Source organism: Papio anubis, unplaced genomic scaffold (genome assembly GCF_008728515.1).
Source record: "Papio anubis isolate 15944 unplaced genomic scaffold, Panubis1.0 scaffold146, whole genome shotgun sequence".
NCBI lineage: Eukaryota > Metazoa > Chordata > Mammalia > Primates > Cercopithecidae > Papio > Papio anubis.
The window spans coordinates 46,300-70,627 of NW_022161425.1; the positions used below are offsets into that span (position 1 = coordinate 46,300).

General features: G+C 38.1%; 1 long non-coding RNA gene across 2 annotated transcripts in view; it reads left to right on the forward strand.

The window, feature by feature from the left end:
- The window catches only part of LOC103887427, a 51,794-nt gene that overhangs the window by 10,504 nt on the left and 16,962 nt on the right, over nt 1-24,328 (forward strand). For both annotated transcript variants that reach the window (XR_002524238.2, XR_002524239.2), the window contains exon 2: nt 23,058-23,166. This is a non-coding gene — a long non-coding RNA (uncharacterized LOC103887427). The remainder of the gene's footprint in view (nt 1-23,057; nt 23,167-24,328) is intronic.

Consider the following 24,328-nt stretch of genomic DNA (forward strand, 5'->3'; position numbering starts at 1 on the left):
ATAATAGCCAAAGTGATCCAAAACAAATGAAACAAAATAGAGAACCCAGTATTACACTTATGTTTTAATAGCCAATTAGTTTTCAACAAAGGCAGCTAGAATGTACTCTGGGGAAGGAATACCCTCTTCAATAAATGGTGTAGGAAAAATTGAATATCCATATGCAAATAATGAAACTATATCTCTGACCATACACAAAAGCCAACCCAAGATGGATGAATGACTTAAACATAAGACCTAAAAGTATAAAACTACAAGAAGAAAACGTTTAAAAAATCAGAACATTGGTCCAGGCAAAGATTTTTTGGTTAAGACCTCAAAACCACAACCAACTGTAAGCAAAATTGACAAAATGAAACTATAATAAACTGAAAAGCTTCTGCACAGCAAAGGAAATAATCAAAACAGTTAAGAGACAAAATGTTGCATAGGGGAATATATTGCAAAGTATTCAACTGACAACCAATATTTAGAATATATAAGGAACTCAACTCAACAATTAAAAAAAGATCTAATTAAAAAGTGGTCAAAGGACATGAATGGATGTTTCTCAAATGATGACACGCTAATGGAAAACAGGCCCGTGAAAAAATGCTTAATATGCTCTGGGAAATTCTAATCAAAAGCACAATGAGACATCATCTTACCCTGTTAGAATGGCTAAGATTAAAAAACAAAAAATAATAGGTGCTGTTGAGAATATTAAGAAAAATAATGCTTATATGCTCTTGTTGGGAATGTAAGTTAGTACAACCAGTATAGAAAACAGTATAGATATTTCTCCAAAAAGTAAAAATAGAACTTCCAGATGATTCAGGACCCCACTATTGGGTATTTACTCAAAGGAAACTAAATCAGTATATCAAAGGGATACATGCACTCACATGTGTATCACAGCATTATTCACAATCGAAAAGACATAAAATCAACCACTATTTATTCAACGAACCAATGGATACAGAAAATGTGGTACACGCACACAATGGAATACTATTCAGCCATAACAAAGAATGAAATTATGTCATTTGCAGCAACATGGGTGCAACTGGAGGTGACTATGTTGAGTGAAATAAGCCAGGCACAGGAAGACAAATACCACATGTCCTCAACTCATACATAAGAGCTAAAAACTTGGTCCCACGGAGATAGAGAATAGAATGATAGATATCAGAGGCTGGGAAGTATGGAAGAGTGGGAGGGGGAAATAAAGAGAGGCTGGTGAATGGGCAAAAACGTACACTTACATGGAAAAGAAGTAAGTTTTAATGTACAGGAGAAGACTAGGGCAACTTGTGTTGACAATATATTGTATATTTTAAAGTAGCTAAAGGAGAGATCTTGAAATGTTCTCATCACATGGAAATTATATATATTCAAAATGATATCCTATATACCTTGACTTGATCATTACACATTCTATGCATGTAACAAATACTCACATGTATCCCATACATATGTAAAACATTATGTGTCAATAAAAGAAAAACAAAAAATACAAAGTTTAAATCTAAACAACTTTAAAATAAATAGAAAAAAATATCCCATAACAAACATTTTTATGTTGTTAATTTGCTTCAATGCCCCATTCTCTGTGACAACTAATGAATAAACACAAGATTCCAACCTTTATCATTGGCTTTTTCTTTCAAGACCGGGGGATACATTTCCATACAATGAATGCATTCATTACTAAGAAAGAGCAAAAGAAAATTGAAGTTTCTTGAGACTCAGTCATCTCAATAGAATATAGGTGTTTATAAACCTCCTTCGGCTAATATTAACTAATTTTTATGTATCTCTACATTTACATGAAGATGAAAAATTGTACTCATATATTGCTTCCCTGGCCATGATCTATAAAATGATGTATACTCATTATTAAAAGTTTGAAATACATGGAAAATTATCCACAAATATTTTTCATATATTGGTATATTTTCAAACCTTTTATATTTATTTAAATATTTTTATTTTTATTTCAATGGGTTTTGAAGTACAGGTGGTTTTTGATCACATGAATAAGCTTTCTAGTGTTGATTTCTTAGATTTTAGTGCACCCATCACCTGAGCAGTGTACACTGTACCCAATATGTTTTTTATTTCTCATCTGCGTCCCAACCTTCTCTCTTGGGTTAGAATTAGTGATGTTTAGCATTTTTCATATGTTTTTGACTCCTTTTGTATCTTCTTTTGATAATTGTCTATTCGTGTACTTTGCATACCTTTTGATGCAATTATTGACTTTTTTCTTGCTGATTTGAGTTCCTTGTAGATTCCAGATATTAGAATGAGTCTATTATTTTATTTTTAGGCATTTGCATCCTCATAGCTTAGCTCCCCCTTCTAAGTGAAAACCTACAATATTTGTTTTTTTATTCCTGAGTTACTTCACTTAGAATAATTTCCTCTAACTCCATTTAAGTTGCTGCAAAGGACATCATTTTGCTTCTTTTTATGGGGGAGTAGTGTTTCATGGTGCATATATATCACATTTTCTTTATCTGCTCCTTGGATGATGGGCACTTAGGTTAGTTATGTATCTTTGTAATTGTGAATTGTGCTGCTCTAAACATGCATGTTCATGTGCCTTTTTCATGTAATGACTTAGTTTTGGGGGGGGTAGTAGATACCTAGAGGCAGGATTGCTAAATTGAATGGTAGTTCTACTTTTAGTTCTTTAAGGAATATCCATACTGCTTTCCATAGTGGTTGTACTAAATTATGTTCTCACCAGCAGTGTAAAGTGTTTCCTTTTTATCACATCCACGCCAATATTTATCATTTTTTTAACTTTTTAATTATGGCCATTCATGCAGGAGTAAGATGGTATCTTACTGTGATTCTAATTTGCATTTCCCTGATAATTAGTGATGTTCAGCATTTTTTCATGTTCGTTGGCTGTTTGTGTATCTTCTTTTAAAAATTGTCTGTTCATGTCCTTTCCCTACATTTGATGGGATTATTTGTTTTTGTCTGGCCAATTTGTCTGAGTTTCTTGTAGTTTTTGGATGTTAGTCTTTTCTCATATGCATAGTTTGCCAATATTTTCTATCCATGGTTGTCCCTTTAATTATTATTTTTATTGTTATTATTATTGTTATTGATTTTCTATCTGTGGGTTGTCCCTTTGCTCTGATTATTATTATTGTTGTTGTTGTTGTTTGCTGTGAAACTTTTAAATTAGGTTCCATTTATTTATTTTTTATTTGCTTATGAGATCTAAGTCATAAATTCTTTTTCTAAGCCAGTGTCTGGAAGAGGTTTTCTGATGTTATCTTCTAGAATTTATATGGTTTCTAGTCTTAGATTTCAGACTTTGATCCATCAGAAGTTGATTTTTGTATGAGGTGAGAGATGAAGATTTAGCTTCATTCTTCTACGTGTGGTTTGCTGGGTTTCAAGCACTATTTGTTGAATATGGTGTCCTTTTTTCAATTTATGTTCTTATATGCTGTGTCAAAGACCAGTTGGTTGTATTTGTCTTTATTTTAGGATTCTCTATTCTGTTCTATGGGTCTGCATGCCTATTTTTATACCAGTACCATGCTGCTTTGGTAATTATAGCCTTGTATTATAATTTGAAATCAGGTAATGTGATGACCCCGGATTTGTTCTTTTTGCTTAGTATGGCTTTGGCTCTGCAGGTTCTTAATGAGTTCCACATGAATTTTAGAATAGTTTTTTTTTCCAGTTCTGAGAAGAAGAGTTATGGTATTTTGATAAAAATTACATTGAATCTATAGATTGCTTTGCACAGTATGGTCATTTTCTCAATAATTTTTTTTATATCTGTATTAGCCTGTTTTCATACGCTATAAAGAAGTGCCCACGACTGGGTAATTTATAATGGAAAGAGGTTTAATTGACTCACAGATCAACAGGACTTGGGAGGCCTCAAGAAACTTACAATTACAGTGGAAGTTAAAGGGGAAGCAAAACAAACAAGGCGCCCTCTTCACTTCACAGAAGGAGGGAGAATGGACACAAAAGGAGCTACCAAGCACTTATAAAACCATCAGATTCATGAGAATTTACTATCACAAAAACAGCATGGGGGACATCACCCCCATGATCTAATTACCTCCACCTGGTCTCTTTCTTGACAAATGGGGATTATGGGAATTATAATTAAAAATGAGATTTGGGTGAGGACACAAACCTAACCATGTCACCATCTATGTACATGACATGTGTTTCCATTTGTTAGTGTCATTTATTATTTCGTTCAACAGTGTTTTGTAATTTTCCTTGTAGAGTTCTTTTATTTTAATTTTTTTAAGATGGAGTCTCACTCTGTCGCCCAGGCTGGAGTGTAGTGGCACGATCTCTACTCACTGCAAGCTCCACCTCCCGGGTTCACACCATTCTCCTGCCTCAGCCTCCCGAGTAGCTGGGACTACAGGCACCCACCACCACACTCAGCTAATTTTTTGTATTTTAAGTAGAGACAGAGTTTCACCATGTTAGCCAGGATGGTTTCGATCTCCTGACATCTTGATCTGCCCACATCGGCCTCCCAAAGTGCTAGGATTACAGGCATGAGCCACCATGCCAGGCCTCTAAGTATTTTATTTTTAAAATTATTTTTGCAGCTATTGTAAAACAGATTGAGTTCTTAATTTGATTCTCAGCTTCATTGTTTTTGGTGTATAGCAGTGCTACTAATTTGTGTACATTGATTTTGTATCCTGAGACTTTCCTGAATTTGTTTATAAAATCTGGAAGCTTTTTAGATGAGTCTTTCAAGTTTTCTAGGTATAAGATCATACCATCAGTGAACAGAAACAGTTTGATTCCTCTTTTCCAGGTTGGATGCCCTTTATGTATTTCTCTTGTTTGATTGCTCTGGCCAGGACTTCCACTACTATGCTGAATATAAGTGATAAAAGTGGGCATCCTTGTCTTGTTGCAGTTCTCAGGGGGAATGCTTTCAAATTTTCTTATTTAGTATGATGTTAGTTGTGAGTTTGTCATAAATGGCTTTTATTTGTTTGAAGTATATCATAAAATAATCCTGAATTTCATCACATGCTTATTCTGAATTTTTGAGATGATCATACTTTAAAAAAAAATTCTGTTTATGTGATGTATCACATCTATTGACTTGCATGTTTTGTTTGTTTCTTTTTTTTTTTTTTTTTTTTTGAGACAAAGTTTTGCTTTTGTTACCCAGGCTGGAGTGCAATGGCACGATCTTGGCTCACTGCAACCTCCACCTCCCAGGTTCAAGTGATTCTCCTGCCTCAGCCTCCCAAGTAGCTGGGACTACAGGCACTCACCAACACACCCAGCTTAGTTTTGTATTTTTAGTAGATATAGGGTTTCGCCATGTTGCCCGGGATGGTCTCAATCTCTTGACTTCGTGATCTACCCACTTCGGCCTCCCAAAGTACTGAGATTACAGGCATGAAACACCATGCCTGGCAGACTTACATATGTTAAACCATCCCTGCATCCCTAGGATAAAACCTACTTTGTCATGATGTATTATCTTTTTGAGGTGTGTTGAATTCAGTTAGCTGTATATTGCTGAGAAGTTTTGCATCTGTGTTCATTAGGGACATTGTTCTGTAGTTGTCTGTTTTTGTTATAGCCTTTCCTGATTTTACTATTAGGATGATACTGGCTACACAGAATAATTTAGGGAGGATTTCCTCTTTCTCTGTCTTTTGGAATAGTTTTAGTAGAAATAGTACCGATTCCTCTTTGGATGTGTAATCAAATTCAGCAGTGAATCCCTTCGGTTTTAGCCTTTTTCATTATTGGCAACTTTCTTTTTATTACTGATTCCATCTCGCTGCTTGTTATTGGGCTTTTCAGGGTTCCTATTTCTTACTGATTTAAAAGAGTTGTGTATTTCCAGGATTCTGTCAGTTTTCTGTAGATTTTCTAGTTTGTACATGTAAAGGTGTTCATGGTAGCCTTAAATAATGTTTTAAAATTTATGTGATATTTGTTGTAATATCTCCAGTTTTATTTCTGACTGAGCTTATTTAGATTTTCTCTTTTCTTTTCATGGCAAATCTTCAAATGGTCTATCAATTTTGTTTATCTTTTCAAAAAACAGCTTTTTGTTTCATTTATCTTTTATATTTTTTTGTTTCTATTTAATTCACTTCTATTCTTATTTCTTGTTTTCTGCTTTGTTTGGGTGTATTTAGTTCTTGTTTCTCTAGTTTCTTGAACTGTGATCTTAGTTGTCTATTTGTGCTCTTTCAGACTTTTTATGTAGAGATTTAATGCTATAAAGTTTCCTCTTAGCACCACTTTTGCTGTATTCCAGATGTTTAGACAAGTTGTGTCACTATTATCATTCATTTTAAAGAACTGTTAAATTTCCATCTTGATTTCATTTTTAACTCAAACATCACTCAGGAGAAGATTATTTAATTTCCATTTATTTTTATAATTTTGAGGGTTCCTTTTTGAAATTAATTTCCAGTTTTATTTCATTGTGATTTTTCTACTTTTTTTTTTCTTTTTTTTTTTTTTGAGATGGAGTCTCACCCTGTTGCCCAGGCTGGAGTGCAGTGGCATGATCTAGGCTCACTGCAACCTCTGCCACACAGGTTCAAGCAATTCTCCTGCCTCAGCCTCCCAAGCAGCTGGGATTACAGGTGCCTGCCACTGTGCCTGGCTAATATTTGTAGTTTTAGTACAGATGGCGTTTCACCTTGATGGCTGTGCTGTTCTCGAACTCCTGAGCTTGTGATCTGCCCACCTTGGCTGAGCCACTGCACCTGGCTGACTTTTCTAAATTTATTCAGACTTGTTTTTTTGTGGCCTATTACATGGTATATCTTAAAGAATTCTCCATGTCCTGATGAGATTAATGTATATTCTGCAGTTTTGAGGAAGAATGTTTTGTAAATGTCTGTTAAGTTTATTTGTTTTAGAGTGTAATTTAAGTTCATTGCTTCTTCTTTACTTTCTGTCTTGATGACTTGTCTAGCGCTGTCAGTAAAGTATTGAAGTCACCCATTATTGCTGTGTTGCTGTTTATCTCAGTTCTTAGGTATAGTAGGAATTGTTTTATAAATCAGGGAGCTCCAGTGTTAGATGCCTATAAATTAGGATTGTAATCTCTTCTTGTTGGACTAATCCTTTTATCATTGTATAGTATCCTTCTTTGTCTTTTTTTAAAACAAAAAAAGATACTGACCCTCCTGTTGGATTAATCCTTTTATCATTATATAGTATCCTTCTTTGTCTTTTTTTAAATATAAAAAAGAATACAGACCTTAAAGCAGCAGACTTTTGTTCCTTTAAGGTTTGTTTTGTTTGATATAAGAATAGCTACCTCTGCTTGCTTTTGGTTTTTGTTTTTGTGGAAAATCTTTTTCCACCTTTTTACCTTAAGTTTCATGAGTCCTTATGTGTTAGGTGACTCTCTTGAAGACAGCAGATATGTGGTTGATGGGTTTTTATATATTCTGTCATTCTATATTTATTTTAGATGGAGCATTTAGGCCATTTACATTCAATGTTAATGTTAAGATGTGAAGTATTCAATTAATCCTGTTAGTGTTACCTAGACACTTTGTTTTTTTCATTGTGTTATTGTTTTATAGGCCCTATTGTTGCAGGAAATCAGGGACCCTGAACGGAGGGACTGGCTGAAGCCATGGCAGAAGAACATAAATTATGAAGATTTCATGGACATTTATTAGTTCCCCAAATTAATACTTTTATAATTTCTTACGCCTGTCTTTATTGCAGTCTCTAAACATAAATTGTGAAGATTTCATGGACATTTATCACTTTCCCAATCAATACTCTTGTGATTTCCTATGCCTGTCTTTAATCTCTTAATCCTGTCATCTTCATAAGTGGATGTATGTCACCTCAGGACCTTGTGATGATTGCGTTAACTGCACAAATTGTTTAAACAATATGAAATCTGGGCACCTTGAAAAAAGAACAGGATAACAGCGATGTTCAGGGAACAAGGGAGACAGCCATTAGGTCTGGCTGCCTGAGAGCCAGGAGGAACAGAGCCTATTTCTCTTCTTTCAAAAGCAAATGGGAGAAATATCGCTGAATTCTTTCTCTCAGCAAGGAACAGCCCTGAGAAAGAGAATGCGTTCCTAGGGGGAGGTCACTGAAATGGCTGCTGTGTGAATATCTGTCTTTTATGGTTGTAGATAAGGGATGAAATAAGCCCTGGTCTCCTGTAGTGCTCCCAGGCTTATTAGGATGAGGAAATTCCTGCCTAATAAATTTTGGTCAGACTGGTTGTCTGCTCTCAAACTCTTTGTCTCCTGATAGCATGTTATCAATGACAATACATGCCTGAAACTTCATTAGCAATTTTAATTTTGCCCCAGTCCTGTGATCTCGCCCTGCCTCCATTTGCCTTGTGATATTTTATTACCTTGTGAAGCATGTGATCTCTGTGACCCACACCCTATTCGTACACTCCCTCCCCTTTGAAAATCACCAATAAAAACTTACTGGTTTTGCAGCTTGGGGGGCATCATGGAACCTGCTGACATGTGATGTCTTCCCTGGACACCCAGCTTTAAAATTTCTCTCTTTTGTACTCTTTCCCTTTATTTCTCAGACTGGCTGACACTAAGGGAAGTAGAAAAGAACCTATGTGAAATAACATTGAATTATTGGGGGTGAGTTCCCCCAGTACCCTGTGAGATTTATGCTTTAAGGAAGTTGTATTCTGGTGTATATCAAGCTTTTGTTTTAAAATTTAGAACTCCCTTTAGAATTTCTTGTAGTGCTGGTTCGTTAGTGGCAAATTACCTCAGCACTTGTTTGTCTGAAAAAAGTCAATATGAAGGAAAGAATTTTAAGAGCTGTGAGACAGAGTATCAGGTAGCCTATAAAAGAAATCTGTCAGACTAATAGCAGATTTCTCAGCAAAAACCTTACACATCAGAGGGATCGGGGTCCTCCTGCTTTTAGCCTGAAACAAAATAAATCTCAGCCAGTAATTCTTTTTTTTTTTTTTTTTGAGACAGCATCTCACTCTGTCACCCAGGCTGGAGTGCAGTGGTGTGATCTCAGCTCACTGCAAACTCTACCTCCTGAGTTCATGCTATTCTTCTGCCTCAGCCTCCTGAGTAGCTGGGACTACAGGCACCTGCCACCATGCCAGGCTAATTTTTTGTATTTTTAGTAGAGATAGCGTTTCACTGTGTTAGCCAGGGTGGTCTCAATCTCCTGACCTCATGATCCACCCGCCTTGGCCTCCCAAAGTGCTGGGATTACTGGCATGAACCACTGTGCCTGGCCAACCAAGAATTCCATATCTATCAAAACTAAGCTTCATAAATGAAAAAGAGATAAAGTATTTTTCAAGCCTTTTAGTGCCTAGTTTCTGGTTTTGTTTTCCTCTATATAATTGCCTATACCAATTATAGAATTTTCAATTCTTTTTATTTTTAACATGCACATTTTTCTATTTGATTATAAAATTATTTTAAATATCTTAACATCATTTAATTGACTGCATCAGTAAAATTTTTCATAATTAACTTTATTTTACAGTATTCTATCACATGTGCCTTTTATGCCTAGGTAAAATAATAGATGCAAAAATATTCCAAAATCTAAATAGATGTCACCCGGGTGTGGTGGTTCACACCTGTAATCCCACGACTTTGGGAGGCTGAGGCAGGCAGATTGGAAATCAAGACCATCCTGACTATCATGGTGAAACCCCATCTCTACTAAATATACAAAAAATTAGCCATTCACGGTGGTGGGCACTTGTAGTCCCGGCTACTTGGGAGGCTGAGTCAGGAGAATGGCATGAACCCAGGAAGCAGAGCTTGCAGTGAGCGAAGATCATGCCACTGCACTCCAGCCTGGGGGAAAGAGCGAGACTCATCTCAGAAAAAAAAAAAACAAAAAAAACAAAATAGATGTTATTCTTGCATTTATGAAACTTAAAGTGAAGGAAATACAGATCAAATAATCATACACATATTAATATTATGATGAAAAGTAAAATGTGCTTTGACAGAATTTTAAAATGTAACCACTGAGATTAACAGTCTACAGCAGGCATCTCTGAAAAAGTAACACATCAGCTAATAAGTAATCCTTAGAAACAATTTCTGTTGTTTTTACTTACTCAGAATTCCTTTCATGTCTTTCCTAAATAGCAATTTTTTTCTATCAGTGAATTGTACCTCCAACATTTCATACCCTCTTGTCCCATGGGTGAACATGTGACCCATGCCAAGACACTAATAGTTTCTTTTAGTTGTTTCAATCTTAAACATGTACTCAAAAGAGCAGAAAATGGTCATACCTATGTTAGTCCAATGGTAGTAAAATGAAGGCTATTGGCTAATTCTTGTTCATCTAACTCTTAAAACCAGGCTTATTTCTGTCTTTCCAGAATTATGAGACAGACTTTTTTTTCTCAACAATAAACATAAATAGGCAATAAATTCCCCCTTTTTGGTTAAATTGCACAGTATTCATTTCTGTGACTTATGTAACAATCAACTCTAGCTGACACAGTCATTATGGTATAGTAAGAAAAGAAATAAGATGCTCACAGATGAAGTTAGGAGTCAACTGGTGTAGGCTTTCAGGCCATAAAGGACTTTTAAATTTCATTCTAATGGAAAGCCATTTAAAACATTTAAAGCCAGAACTACATAATCAGAAGTATGCTTTCATAATAAAACAGCTTCATTGTCTGGAGTAACACTGGAGGTTCATTGTCTCACAGCTATGGAAAACTAGGACATGGACATAGAACAAAGAGTGAGGGTGAGAACAGAAGTTTAATAGGCAAAAGAAAGAAAATAGCTCTCTGCTTCAGAGGTCCAGAGGACTCTGCATTTCACCACACACTGCTAGTCCAGTGTTCAGAAGGAAGTCCAGCCTCCTTCCTTCAAGTTCCAGTATCACCAGGGCTCCTGAGCAATAATGGCAGTTTTAGCCACTGGAGCTGGGGGTCTGAGCCCTGGGACCCATCAGTCCTGTTGGACTTTTTATGAAACCAGTTTTAGACCTGGTGAACTCCGTCTCTGGGGGCAGTTAGATTTCCAGTGGCTGCTGCCACAGGCTGGACAGGGTCAAGGTGGCTTCTTCTTGCTGCCTGGGCAATTCTTAAAATGCCCCTGACTTGCCACATTGGTATCAACTAGCAGATGCACCTTGGGGATCCTGGATTTTGCAAGCCTGTAAAGCAGCTACTACAGCCTCTGTCCTTCTCTGTGTTTTTCCTCTTTCTCCTGGGCCTCCTCCTGGTCCCTATTATAAAATACCAAGGGGGCCATCCTCAAGAGGTTTTCCAAGGTGGTATCTGGTCCTATACCTGCTTCTACAGTTTCTTTCTAATATCAGAAGCTTCCTGTGTAATAAATTTGTCCTTTAAAATTAGCTGCCCCTCGACTGATTCAGGAAATAAGGAGGTGTGTTTTATTAGTGCCTCTCTCAGCCTTGCCATAAAGGTTGTGGGATTCTCATCTGGGTTTTTGTCTATCATGGACATTTTAGAGTAACTAAGAGGTTTGGCACTAATTTTTTCATAGGCCCTCCAATATGCACATTAAAGAGTGTTTTCTTTTCCATTCATCTGTGGAGTTACTGGGGTTCTAATCAGGGTTGTCAAGAGGTACTTCCTCTCTTTCTATTGGGAATGGTGTTTCTTTTTTTTTTTTTTTTTTTTTTTTGAGACAGAGTCTCACTCTGTCTCCAGACTGGAGTGCAGTGGCACAATCTTGGCTCACTACAACCTCCAACTCCCAGGCTCAAGTGATTCTCCTGCCTCAGCCTCCTGAGTAGCTGGGACTACAGGCACCCACTACCACACCTGGCTAACTTTTTGTATTTTTAGTAGAGACAGGGTTTCACCAGTTGGCCAGGATGGTCTCAATCTCTTGACCTCATCATCCATTCTCCTTGGCCTCCCAAAATGCTGGGATTACAGGTGTGAGCCACCATGCCTAGCCTTAGCGTTTCCCTTTTTTTTTTTTATTTTGTCTTACCTATTTTCTCTTCTGCTTTTTGGCCTACTGTAGGAGACATAGTGCTCATCTTTGAATTTCTCTGGTGCCTGCAGAGCTGCCTGTTTTTCAGCAGCAGTTAGAGCTTGGCTTAGGAGCAGCATAACATACCTCTATGAGAAGTCAAACACCTGAATTAAAATTTGGACGGCTTCTATATACCTATTAGGGTCATCAGAAAATTGGCCTAAGTCTCCCTTTATTTGCCTACGGTCCTGAAATGAGGAGGGAACTTGAACCCTAGTGATATCACCTTCATTGGCCATTTCCTATATGAGCAAGAGCAAAGCTGGAGGAGTGGGGAGTTTTGAAGATGGTGGAAGTGGAGGAGCCTATGATGTCGTTGGAGGGGGTCCTGAGTAAGGGGGACAGGAAGGGCTGGGACACTCGATAGCTTTCTCAGGTGGTTCTCCTAGTAGTTGCATTTCTAGTTTTGGAGAGTTATTCCCTTTGGGCCTGCCTGATATGGCTGCTAAACCAGCTGGGTCAATTGTCCAATAATTGCAAAAATCTGGGTTGTCTCATGGGGCAAAGAAAACCTGTGAATAGAAAACCTGGAACCATTTGCTCTCTCATCTGCCAAAATGATATAATTTTTGGATAGTATTAAAATTGAGGCTTCCCTTCAAAGCCAAGTAGTTCAAGATGGTAAGAAGGCCACACCCTTGTGCAACAGAAAATGAGCCACTTTTTCTTCAAAGTCTTGGGGTCATACAAATCCCAGTGCTTCAGAATGAACTCCAGAGGAATGCAAGCTGAAGATAGTCTGGTACCCATCTAGAAAGACAAGTGAGAAAAAGGCATTCCATTTTAGTCTCCTTCCTTTCTTTTGGAATGACCCAAGCTGAAGGGGACAACAATGGGGGCATCCCTTCAACTGTTTCCTTCCTTGGTTCCCTGAGCCCCAGCGTCCATGAAAGGTGAATGCCACCATCACCCTCAGCCATGGATCCGGAGGAGTTAAGCAATGGGATTAGTCACACTCACCAATAAAACTTTAGTCCTCTCTTGGTGATTTCCCTTTGACTTTCTAGACTTCTATGATCTGCATGACTTCCCAATAGATGGCTCTCAGGGCAGATTATGTAACAGTTTTATGTGGGCAAGGCCTCTTAATGGAAGGGGATTACTGGGTTGCATTCTACATTTTGTTATTATACACCAGATTAAAGTATTTATTCTTATGCATTGGTTCTGGTTAACATCCATACTACATAAAATTCCCTTATTAGTTAAGTATCTTTCTAATTGGAGGTATAATAGGTGCCTTAAAAACCACAGGAACTGAATGTCAGTGCAGTTTTTCTGCTGATGGGAAATTATTGACACAAAATTTGGTTTTGGGAGAGATCTTCCTTCTCATTATTGAGTTTTCCCATTCACAGATGGGGCCCAATACTTGGTTTATAGTTGAGGGGTGCATAACGGGAGTAGAATTGGGAAAGTACAGTATTTCAGCAAAGGCCTGACAAGGTACCTCTTGGAGAAGATTCCTATTCCACTAGGTGATGCTGTAGTAGGTCTTGAAATACCATGTGCTTTCCAGACAAAAGGCATAGATAAAAAGATGTTCACTGGTTGGGGGAGGGAAGACCCTCTGTTCCTAGAAAAATCACAAAAGTGGCAATCCCTTAAGCTATATTCCCAGTTACCATGGCATTTGCTGATCTTGCCTAACAGGATTATTTCCCTTAACTGTAAAAATTATTGCAGCATTACATATAGAGAGTGAACAGGAGACGCGGTGGTCATGGAGAGGAAAGAAAAAATATTTGATGCAAAAAATTGGAGATTCTGTTGCTGATGCCCAGTGGGCAGTAAGATGCAGGAAGAGTAACAGTCCAGAAGCCTTCAGGTAACCTTGGGATGTAGCCTTGGCCAGAAACTTTCAATTACCTCTGGATCTCTTTCAGCCCCACATGACAGCTAGGCTCTTTGTGAAAGTCCCCCAGTTCAAAACAGAGCCAACATTTCCAGCACCCTTGAAGGCACTGGGGGATTTGCTCAGTAGTCCCCAGCAAGTCTGTCACCTGAGTCTTGAGAGTGGTGACAATCATAATGGTCTCTTAACTGGTCATCAAATGCCCCAGTTTTAAGTCTGATTTTACAATTTAAAATTGAGGACAGAAGGCCTCAAAATACAAGAAGAGAGTTAGGTCCACTCCTATACTTAACTCTTTTGATGAATCTACCTTGGATTCTGGATGAGCCCCACAATGAAACAGCCACATCTGGAGTAACACCCAAGATTCCTTGTCTTATGGCCATGGAAAACTAGGATGCAGACACACAAAGAGGGAGGGTAAGAGTAGAAGTTTAATAGGCAAATAAAGAGAATAGCTGTCTGCTGCAGAGAGTTGTCCTGGAAAAATGGGTTGCCTGTCCATGGCAAAATACAGAGGGTTTTAAAGATCAGCTGGTGAGAAGGCAGTGTCTGATTTACACAGAACATGAAAAACTGGTTAGATCAGGTGTGCTATTTGCATAGAAGGTGAATTTCTGGTTGTCCCATCCTAATCTTTTATTATGCAGGCAGGTTCTCTGCCTGAGCTGTGCCATGCTGCCCATTTCTTTGTTCCTGTAAACATGGTAATAAAAAGAGAGGATGGAGCCTCCATGCTGAACATGCATGCCCCCCAGGTAGCCCTTTTCTCTTGGCATAGCTGCCACAATTCCCACATGCAAGCTTCCAGCTTGCTTATCTATGTCTGCAGCTCAATTTCTCAGGCTGCTCTTTGTTAGAAAAGAAAATAATTTTCTGGGCTGCTTTCTGTTAGAAGGGAAGTTCTGTCAAGGACTCTTTAACCCTCATTATTTGCCTACATAATTTCTTTCTACCTCATGTATCCATAAGATCACTTTGGGCCAGGCATGGTGGTTCATGTCTGTAATCCCAGCACTTTGGGAGGCTGAGGCAGGTGGATCACCTGAGATCAGGAGTTCAAGACCAACCTGGCCAACATGGTGAAATGCTGTATCTACTGAAAATACAAAAATTAGCTGGAAATGGTGTTGGGCACCTGTAATCTCAGCTACTCAGGAGGCTGAGGCAGGAAAATCACTTGAACCCCAGAGGTGGAAGTTGCAGTGAACTGAGATTGTGCTACTATACTCCAGTCTGGGCTACAAGAGTGAAACTCTGCTTCAAAAAATAATCACTTTGACTGCAGTGTGGACAATGCCTTGAAAGACAACAGAGGAGCAGAGTCAGGGAGATCACTTCAGTAGCCATTGTCATATTGGATACAAAATAATAATCAAAAAGTAATCACTTTGACTGCAGCGTGGACAATGCCTTTAAAGACAACAGAAGAGTAGAGTCAGGGAGATCACTTCAGTAGTTATTGTCATATTGGATACAAAATATTTTAAATACTGAAATCTGGTAAAAATTGTGGATTGAGAAAGGCAAATGCTCAAGGAATTTTTATACAATTTAAGATACAATAAAGCTATGGGAAAACTAAAAATTGTCGGAATATTAAGACTATGGAATACTATGCAGACATAAAGAAGAATGAAATTATGTCCTTTGCAGAAACAGGAATGGAGCTGGAGATTGTATTACTTAGCAAACAAATGCAGAAACAGAAAGCCAAATACCACATGTTCTCACATATAAGCGGGAGCTAAATGTTAACAGAGAGACACATAAAGGGGAACAAGAAGCACTTGGACTTATCAGAGGGTGGAGAGTGGGATGAGAGGGAGGATCAGGAAAAAAGAGGGTACTAGGCTTAATACATGAGGTGATACAATAATCTGTGCAACAAATCACCATGACACTAGTTTACCTATATAACAGACCTGCACATGTAGTCCTGAAAAAATAAAAGTTAAATAAAGGAAGAAAGAATAGGACAGCCAAGCTAAGCACATTGTTATAAAATTTTAAAAAATTAAAATATTAGAATGTGTTTCCAACCAGAATGTCTCAATGAAAACAATTTTGATGAAATATTGCCTAAGATGAAGACAAAATATTTACTGTCTTGGCAATGTGAAAGTCATTCCTGACTTGAGTGGAATTGTAGTTGTAGAGGTCACTAAGAAGTTGTTTGAAAAATAAATCACTGAAAGAATTTCTGTTTCCAGCAATAAGGCAAACTAGACAACCTAAAAACTATCCTAATTAAAATTACCTAAAATGAATACCTGAGTCCACAAGACAGTGAGGAAAATCTTTAGGAGTCAGAAATATAATGGAAACCTTAAAACGTAAATCTCAAACAGGCTGCCTTAGAGAAGTTAGCCTGTCTCAATAATGCATGAACTTTGGTTTTAATGTTCAAAATAAAAAGACTTCATGCTTCTAATGAATGGAAGGTTGAAACTGATCAGACAGTGTTCATATGACTGAGACTTTCAAAGGGGTACACTTTTAGTGGAAGGGTAGAACATTTAATAACAACAACAAAAACACAAACGCACATGCACACAAATCACAAAACCCAAAACCAAAGCATTGGGAGACAATAATAAAGTGTGTCCAATTTGTTCTATACTATGGAAAGGAGGGAAAAAGTATACTATTAAAATGTATAGCCAAACAGACTTGCATTCAAATAGATTGAGGGTTTGAATTTACACTATGTGCCTGGTTTGATAAATTCCAAACATTAAATTAACGTAAGGAGTCAGTAAATCAACAAAGGTGGTAGAGTAAACACAAAACCTCTCTTAAAGGGACATGTCCTCAACCCAGGCTGAAACATAAGTTTACAATCCAAAATAAGAAAACATGAAAGGAACCAATCCCTATGATGACAAATTAACAGATAAAAACATTTAGACAACCCTACAAGGGTCTTAGAAAACAGAAATGCAAACAAAGAGTATGAGATAAGTATTTTCAATGATTAAGGACCTAAGAGGAGGAATTTTAAAATATGAGAAAGAAACAACACTCTATATAAAAGAGAGGAGCCCAGAATACCTTCTTGTAGTAGGCAGAATTCTCAAGAAACCCCCAGTTCCCTATCCCCAGGTAATTCAATGAAACACGAATGTAGGTTCTGTTGTGAAGGGACTTTGCAGATTGAATTAAGGTTACTTGTCAGCTGACTTTAAAATAAGTAAATTATCCTGCATTATCTGATTATCTGGGCAGATCCAATGTAATCACATGAGCCTTCAAAAGCAGAAGAGGAAGATAGAAAGCCAGTGGAAGATGTGGCAGAAGAGAAAATAAGAGACATGCATCAGAAGGGGAAGTCAGATCAATTCTAAGTATGAGATGGATTAAACTCATCTTTGGTAGCTTGAAGATGCAGGGATACATGCAAAGTCCTTATAAAAGCCTCTAGGAACTAAAAGTGTCCCCTGTCCTACAGCTGAGAGCTAGTAAGGAATGGTTACCTCAGTTCTATAAATGCAAGAAAGGCAATGGATTCTGCTAACAGCATAAATGTACTTGGAAGACGTTACTTTCCAGAGTCTTCTGATAAGAACCCAGCTGACCAACAGCTGATTTCAGACTTATGTAATGTTTTCTTGTAGAATGTTTTCAAGGAGTTTTAGAACTTTGCTCTGAAATTCTCATTTTACTTAGAAATTACTTATGCTTGCTCAGCAAACATTGTGTGTACTTGAGAACTCTTGAGATAAAAGAAAGCCTATAAGTTGTTTCTAAATATGATAAACTTATCGTGCTTCCTAAGCTTCACAGTTATTACAACTGATACTCATTTTACAATGTTTTAAGTATTTCTTTATTTCATTATGCAGAGGTTTCCTGCTGCCCAATTTTTGGAGCCTATAAATATATTTTCTTCAGGTCTCAAATAACGTTGTAGGCCCTTAAAACTCTAGTAGGTTCTGAGCCCAGTGCTTAAACCATGTGAAAGATAGAACATTCCTGTGACTGCCTTAGTCACATATAGTGGTTGTATATACACCTGCAGTAAAATCAGCCTGCTATCCCCACATATTCACAATTTTAAGCTTATTGTATACAGTGCTTTTTGTGTTGTTGACTGATGATATTTTAGTGGCTAGCATAGGGGCTATAAAATGAATGCTTAATAAACGTACTTACTTAAAATAATCAAAACCCCACAACTTCAACTATATGTCATAGTCTTCTTCCTAAACTATCCATTGAAATTATATTTGTAAAGCCTCTCAAAATTTTTGGATTCTCTTTAACAACAAAAAAATTGCTTTATCTTTATTGTGTTAAAAGATGGTACAAATAAACAAAATATAAAACCATACACAAGGTGATAATCTCTATAAGTGTTTGACTTCTACATATTTGTTTCATTAGAAGTTAGTTACAAATTTCTTTCTAAGCCTTTATAGAATCATACTCAGAATATTCTAGACGTTCCATATCCTTAATACAGTAATGGCTTTCTAGTACTCTGAAAATCGCTCTCAGGCCCAGGGAAATTTTCTGTGGTGGTATAGAGATTTTGACAAAGTGCACTCTAACAGCATCTTAACACATGTGATGAAACAAAAACTGCACAAGTTTAGCTGTTATATGCAGGAAAGGGCAGGCAGACTGATGTTCATGAGCAATTAGCAATGTAAGCAGCAATATTTGTTCCAAAAGTTCACACCATCCTTCTCAACCTCAGCAGAAAATATTAATTAATTAAAAGCAACCCCTAGATATGCTCAAGTGGGATTAACAAGATTTAAATGAATAATAACATGAATTATTTCACATGCAAACCTTCATGTGAGATACTCATTCTTGGGAACAATAATTGGATCTGAAATCCAAAGGCCTGGCTTTAACTCCTTTGTGGAATCCTGCTAAACCTGGACCTTTCCACCTTAAGATAATAATGCTATGACATTGATTTTGTGCACATGGGTAGTTTTGCTCACTTCTAAACCCAATAAAACCCACAGTCTTACCCAGGGACAGACCCAGTGACCCAGAAAAATCAGATTTCATGCGGCCACTGAAAGAGTGCAACTTAAATCTGAGAATAACCAAAATGCTTAAAACTCAGCATGTTGTGCTCCCATCGAAAAGCAAGATGGGGGAAAAAGTGTATAAATAGAAAGAAAAACAGGGAAAGGGACAAGGAGAATTTGTGTTCTCTAAGTATCGGGATGAAGCTCCCTACCTCTTTCCATTGCTGTTCCACAGCACTGCTTTTGCCAGGACTGGAGACTTGGTTTCCAGCTCTTGAACCTCCTCCAGCAATGCCTTTTTGCAGATGTGCTTGGCCTTGTATTATGAGGGAAAAACAAAAAGAACATGACATAAGAACTTGACACAGCTTAAAAGAGAGGTTACTCTCATCTCAGGCCATACCGAAATGCCCTTTGATAGAGGTTGAGGCTTCAGAAGTGGTATAGCATGTACAGTCTCCTTGCATGACTTGTAATCCATCTCCATACCCTGGAGGCATCCCAAGTGCTGCAGACCAGACCCGGACAATAAACATCAAGAGTCACCACCACCCCAAAAAGAACTAGAAGTCTGTAGATCTACTGAAGTCTGTAGATATACTGAGGAACCCAGTCATTCAAAGACAGGTTGGGGTTCACAAAGACCCAGCGTCTTCCCCTAAAGCTTTTCTTGGCAGAATCTGAAAACCCAGAAGATGCTTTAAATCCTCACCCTAGAGAAGAGACACTGGTTCCCTGGTCCCTGGTCTGATGGCAGTAAGAGAGTCTAGGAGTTAGCCAGTTTTCTCCCTCCCTTTTTCGTGTGAAAAGAGCCATTGCCACAGCAGCCATGGACTTAGGATGCTAGAGTGTATGGTCTGGATGCAAAGCCTTTGGCCTGAAATGTGGTGTCAACACAAATACAGAACACAGATTTTTCATCTTCCTCTGGTGATGACTCATCATTCGGGACCACACATATAGGCTCTGATGGCATACTACAACTTATGAAATAACCCTCAGCCTGGGAAGTTCACTGTTCTGGAACCGTAGGAAGTGTTCCTGTACCTTTTCTTTTCTGATTAAACTGATCAATACCTTACAATATTCGAATAATTGGCTAATCTCATGGTTTTTCCAAAATTGAGAATGAACAAAGCTAAAATTGACCTACTATTGAAAACAATCTAGGAGAAGAAGAGACATTTAACAAGATATAGATTATATAGGAGGAAAAAACTGTAAAGAGAATAGGTTCATGATTTAGTAACACCTCAGGGTAAAAACCTTTGCATTGGTTTAATTTCAACATAAACACATGTGAGAATCCTGCTGGGTAACAGAACTCAAAGATAGAATGAGAACAAAAACTGAGCACCTTTGCCCCAAAATAAAAAGTGTCAGGAGGACCAGGCGCCAGTGGCTTATGCCTGTAATCCTAGCACTTTGGGGAGGCCAAGGTGGGCAGATTGCAAGGTCAAGAGATCAAGACCATCCTGGCCAACACTGTGAAATCCCATCTCTACTAAAAATACAAAACTTAGCTGGGTGTGTTGGTGCACGCCTATAGTCCCAGCTACTTGGGAGGCTGAGGCATGAGAATCACTTGAACCTGGGAGGCGGAGGTTGTAGTCAGCCGAGATTGTGCCACTGCACTCCAGCATGGGTGACAGTGGGAGACTCTATCTCAAAAAAAAAAAAAAAAAAAAAAAAAAATTGTCAGGAGAACATTCTGAAGACATGGGCCACTTCTGCAGAATCTCATCCTACCCCTACCCACCCTCCACTTTCAATAAAAGAAAGCATGTTAAGGTAATATGAGTTATCTCCTGACATTGTGAGTTAATCCATCATGGAGTATTAGCACTGAGACACTGTATATGTGCCTGGAATCCTTTCCCCCAAAGTAAACAAGAGAAGACCACACAGGCTTTAACACATAATACCTTAATTCCATCAAATAGTATTCTGTGACTCAGGATAGATTAAATACTGCAGGTCAAAGCAGAGCCTGTGGAATTTTAATTTAAACAATAAATGAGAAAATGTCTTTTGTTGGAAAAGAGACAGCCAAAAAGGGTGTTAAAATATACCCTGTTTATTATGAAATATTTGGGAACTCAAACACTGCCTTTTATCTTATGGACTTCTGGAGCTAAACTGACAAGGCTACTGAGTGTGTTCCCCACCTGCTATGAGCCACCAGCTTGCACAGGTACCAGGAGAACATTCTGGCTACTCCTTAATAACTAGCATTTGTCTTTCTTCCAGGATACCTCTTCCTACCATCATCCTTCCTCTCCTTACCTCTGCACCCTTTCCCCTGCACAGGGGAAGAAAAGCACCCATTGTTGTCTCCTAATCTGGGAAAAAAGGAGGTTTCTGAGGAAGCTGAAATAGGAAGTCTGGGCCCTGAAAATCTACAGCGTGGCTACAGACCAAGAAAAAAAGAGAACCCGACCCACCATAGAAGCTGCCAGTTTCCACTTATTCAATACAAGGCCTCAGGGAGCAATGGTCTGAGCATCTCTATGCTCCCAGGCATTGTGCATGGTCTCAGTGGATGAAACTGCATTCATATCTTAGAGTTACTCAGCAATTTATTAATTTTTCCACTAGGCTAGCCCCTGTGAGCTAGCCTGGAGACTTTGCTGCTATTAGGGAACACTGCATTGCAATGCTGGGGATGATTCACCTTCTTTCTGCATGTAGCACTTGAGTAGAAGAGGTGCTGATGATTTAAAACTGTTCTCAAGCATTTTTTATCTCATAAGACCTGAATTAGGGGAAAAAAAAATGATTCTAAAATCTTTCTTGTTTAAAGTCTACATGAGAGTGGCCTAAAATTAATATTAATATTTATAGGTTATAAAGTGAGTTGTTAAGGATTAAGGATTAGCCACTGCCATGTCACTTAAGTCTCACCAGGAGTCAGGATTTTGTGTGTTCTGCATCACAACTTTGTAAGCCCCATTATCTGTAACTGGCTTATCCCCCAGTGGTCCAGGGCTTGCTTCCTCTAACCCCCACGTCAAGAGGACAGATGATCACAGAATGGACAAAGTGGGCTTGTTGGCTACTGACACATGAGTATGAGACTTGTGACTCTTCAGATATACCTAAGAGGGTCTCCAGGTTGTTAGGGACTTTTAAAAGAAATAGATTGATTTGGGATTTTTACCTTCCATCTTTTTGTTTCGGAAACTTTTTTCCTGGACTCTTTTTGCATGCAAATATAGCCAGTCAAAGTGTTTAATTCTAAATGTGGATGAAAATGTGAATGTACTTCAAAATAAATTAGTTTAGTTAGAAAGTTAAAAAAAATCAAGGCCTATTTATATATAGAAATAGCTCATTACCTCTTATTTCCATTTAACTGCCTATCTGGGATTATAAGAAGAAAATAAAGGCCAGGCGCAGTGGCTCACCCCTGTAATCCCTGCCCCCTCCCCCCGCCCCCAAGTACTCTGGGAGGCAGGAGTTCGAGACCAGCCTGGCCAATGTGGTGAAACCCCTTCTCTACTAAAGAATACAAAAATTAGCCAGATGTGGTGTCACATGCCCATAATCCCAGCTGCTCAAAAGGCTGAGGCAGGAGAATCACTGGAACCTGGGAGGCGGAGGTTGCAATGAACTGAGATTATGCCACTATATTCAAGCCTGGGTGACAGAGTGAGACTCCATCAAAAATAAAATAAAATAAAATAAAATAAGGAAGGAAGGAAAAGAAAGTCATTCTAGAATTGGGGACTGTATTGTTTGAAGCATGGTAAAATACAGGAGATACAGTTAGATAAATGAAAATAGGGTTCTCTGTATTCAGTGGTCTGGAGTTTATATTATTTTTATAAAGGAATACTAACAAATTTCTGCTAAATGAGAACTGGTACATAGTAGCTTACCTAAGAAGCTGTCATAGGCAAACATTTTCTGTGAACATAAAGTAAGGGATTTTAAAACAGTCCTGAGTAATTTAAACTTCATACTTCTAAGACAAATATTCATTAGCTAGGTATCACATATAACCAATCAATTATTTTCATAAAAGATAGGTTAGTTTGGTTCCTCATGAAAATTCTGGTTAAAAGGATAATAGTGTAGGCATTTTATGGAGTTCCAAATCTGGACTTAATTAGTGTAATAATAATGGATCTGCATCCAGAAAGTTGACTTCATGAAAAAAGTGACTGAATTACCTCATTCTGGTTCTCTTTCTTTCAGGATTCCAGGTCCTGAAATGCAAGTGAGAAACTGGGCAAAAAAATAGAGAAGGTGCAGAAAGATGGAGCAGCTCAGCTTCTTAAGTGCTCACAAAAATATATATGAAAAGGTAGGCCTGCCTTGCACTGGAATTTAAAGCTCTTTCAAAAGAGTGATGGCCATGAAAATTTAAAACAAAACAAAATATCCGTAAGATTGACCAAAGGTGGCTGGGTGTGGTGGCTCACACCTGTAATCCCAGCAGTTTGGGAGGCTGAGGTGGGCGGATCACAAGGTCAGGAATTTGAGACCAAACTGATCAACATAGTGAAACCCATCTCTACTAAAAATACAAAAGATTAGCAAGGTATGGTGATGTGTGCCTGGAATCCCAGCTACTCCAGAGATTGAGGCAGGAGAATTGCATGAACCCAAGAGGTGGAAGTTGCAGTGAACTGAGTTCGTGCCATTGTACTCCAGCCTTGGTGACAGTGAGAGACTCTATCTCAACAAAAAAAAAAAAAAAAAAAAAAGAAAGAAAGACTGGCAGACGGCAAGATGAAAGAATAGCAGCATCACCTTGGAAGCTCCCTAATATCACCGTGTGTTGCCATCACAAAATAAGACCTTCAGCTGCTCCTCAAATGAAAGCCTGCTCCTCAAAATGAAGCTGCTCCCCAGTTCCCTCTCACTACTGTAAACCTATTCTGGGAACTTTAAGGTGCATATCATAGCATATTGCACCTCAGCAGATATTTGACAACTTATATCCAATGATGGGTGGTTGGGGACAGTCAGGATTAATATTTTTCTTCAGTGTATGGGAAGAAAAAACATGTTTTCTAAAGCTGCAAATTCAGAAAGATAAATCACATGAAGCACCGTAGCCTTCTCAGAGGAAAATAATTTACAACATGCCTTTCCTCCTTGGGAGAAGCCTTTTAATTTACTTGCCTCAACAAATATTTTTGGCTTGGAGTATAATGTGAGACATAATATGGGCCTCATGATCAAAGAAAAAATGCCCAAATAAACTCACCAAATTCTTGTTTTTGAGCAGAGGGGTGAGTGTACTTTAAATATTAAAAAGATATTACATATTGAGCATATATGTACTTTAGGCAAATATTGCAGGTGACAGTCAATATGAACTCTCTTCCCCTCTCCCCTCAATGAAACAAGACAAAAATGCCTTTCAGAAATGTGCCTCTGGACTTCAGTAGGTGTCTTTCTGGCTGAGTCCAGAGATGAGATGCTGTGGACTCCTGGAAATAGCTGAGTTTGGGGGCTGT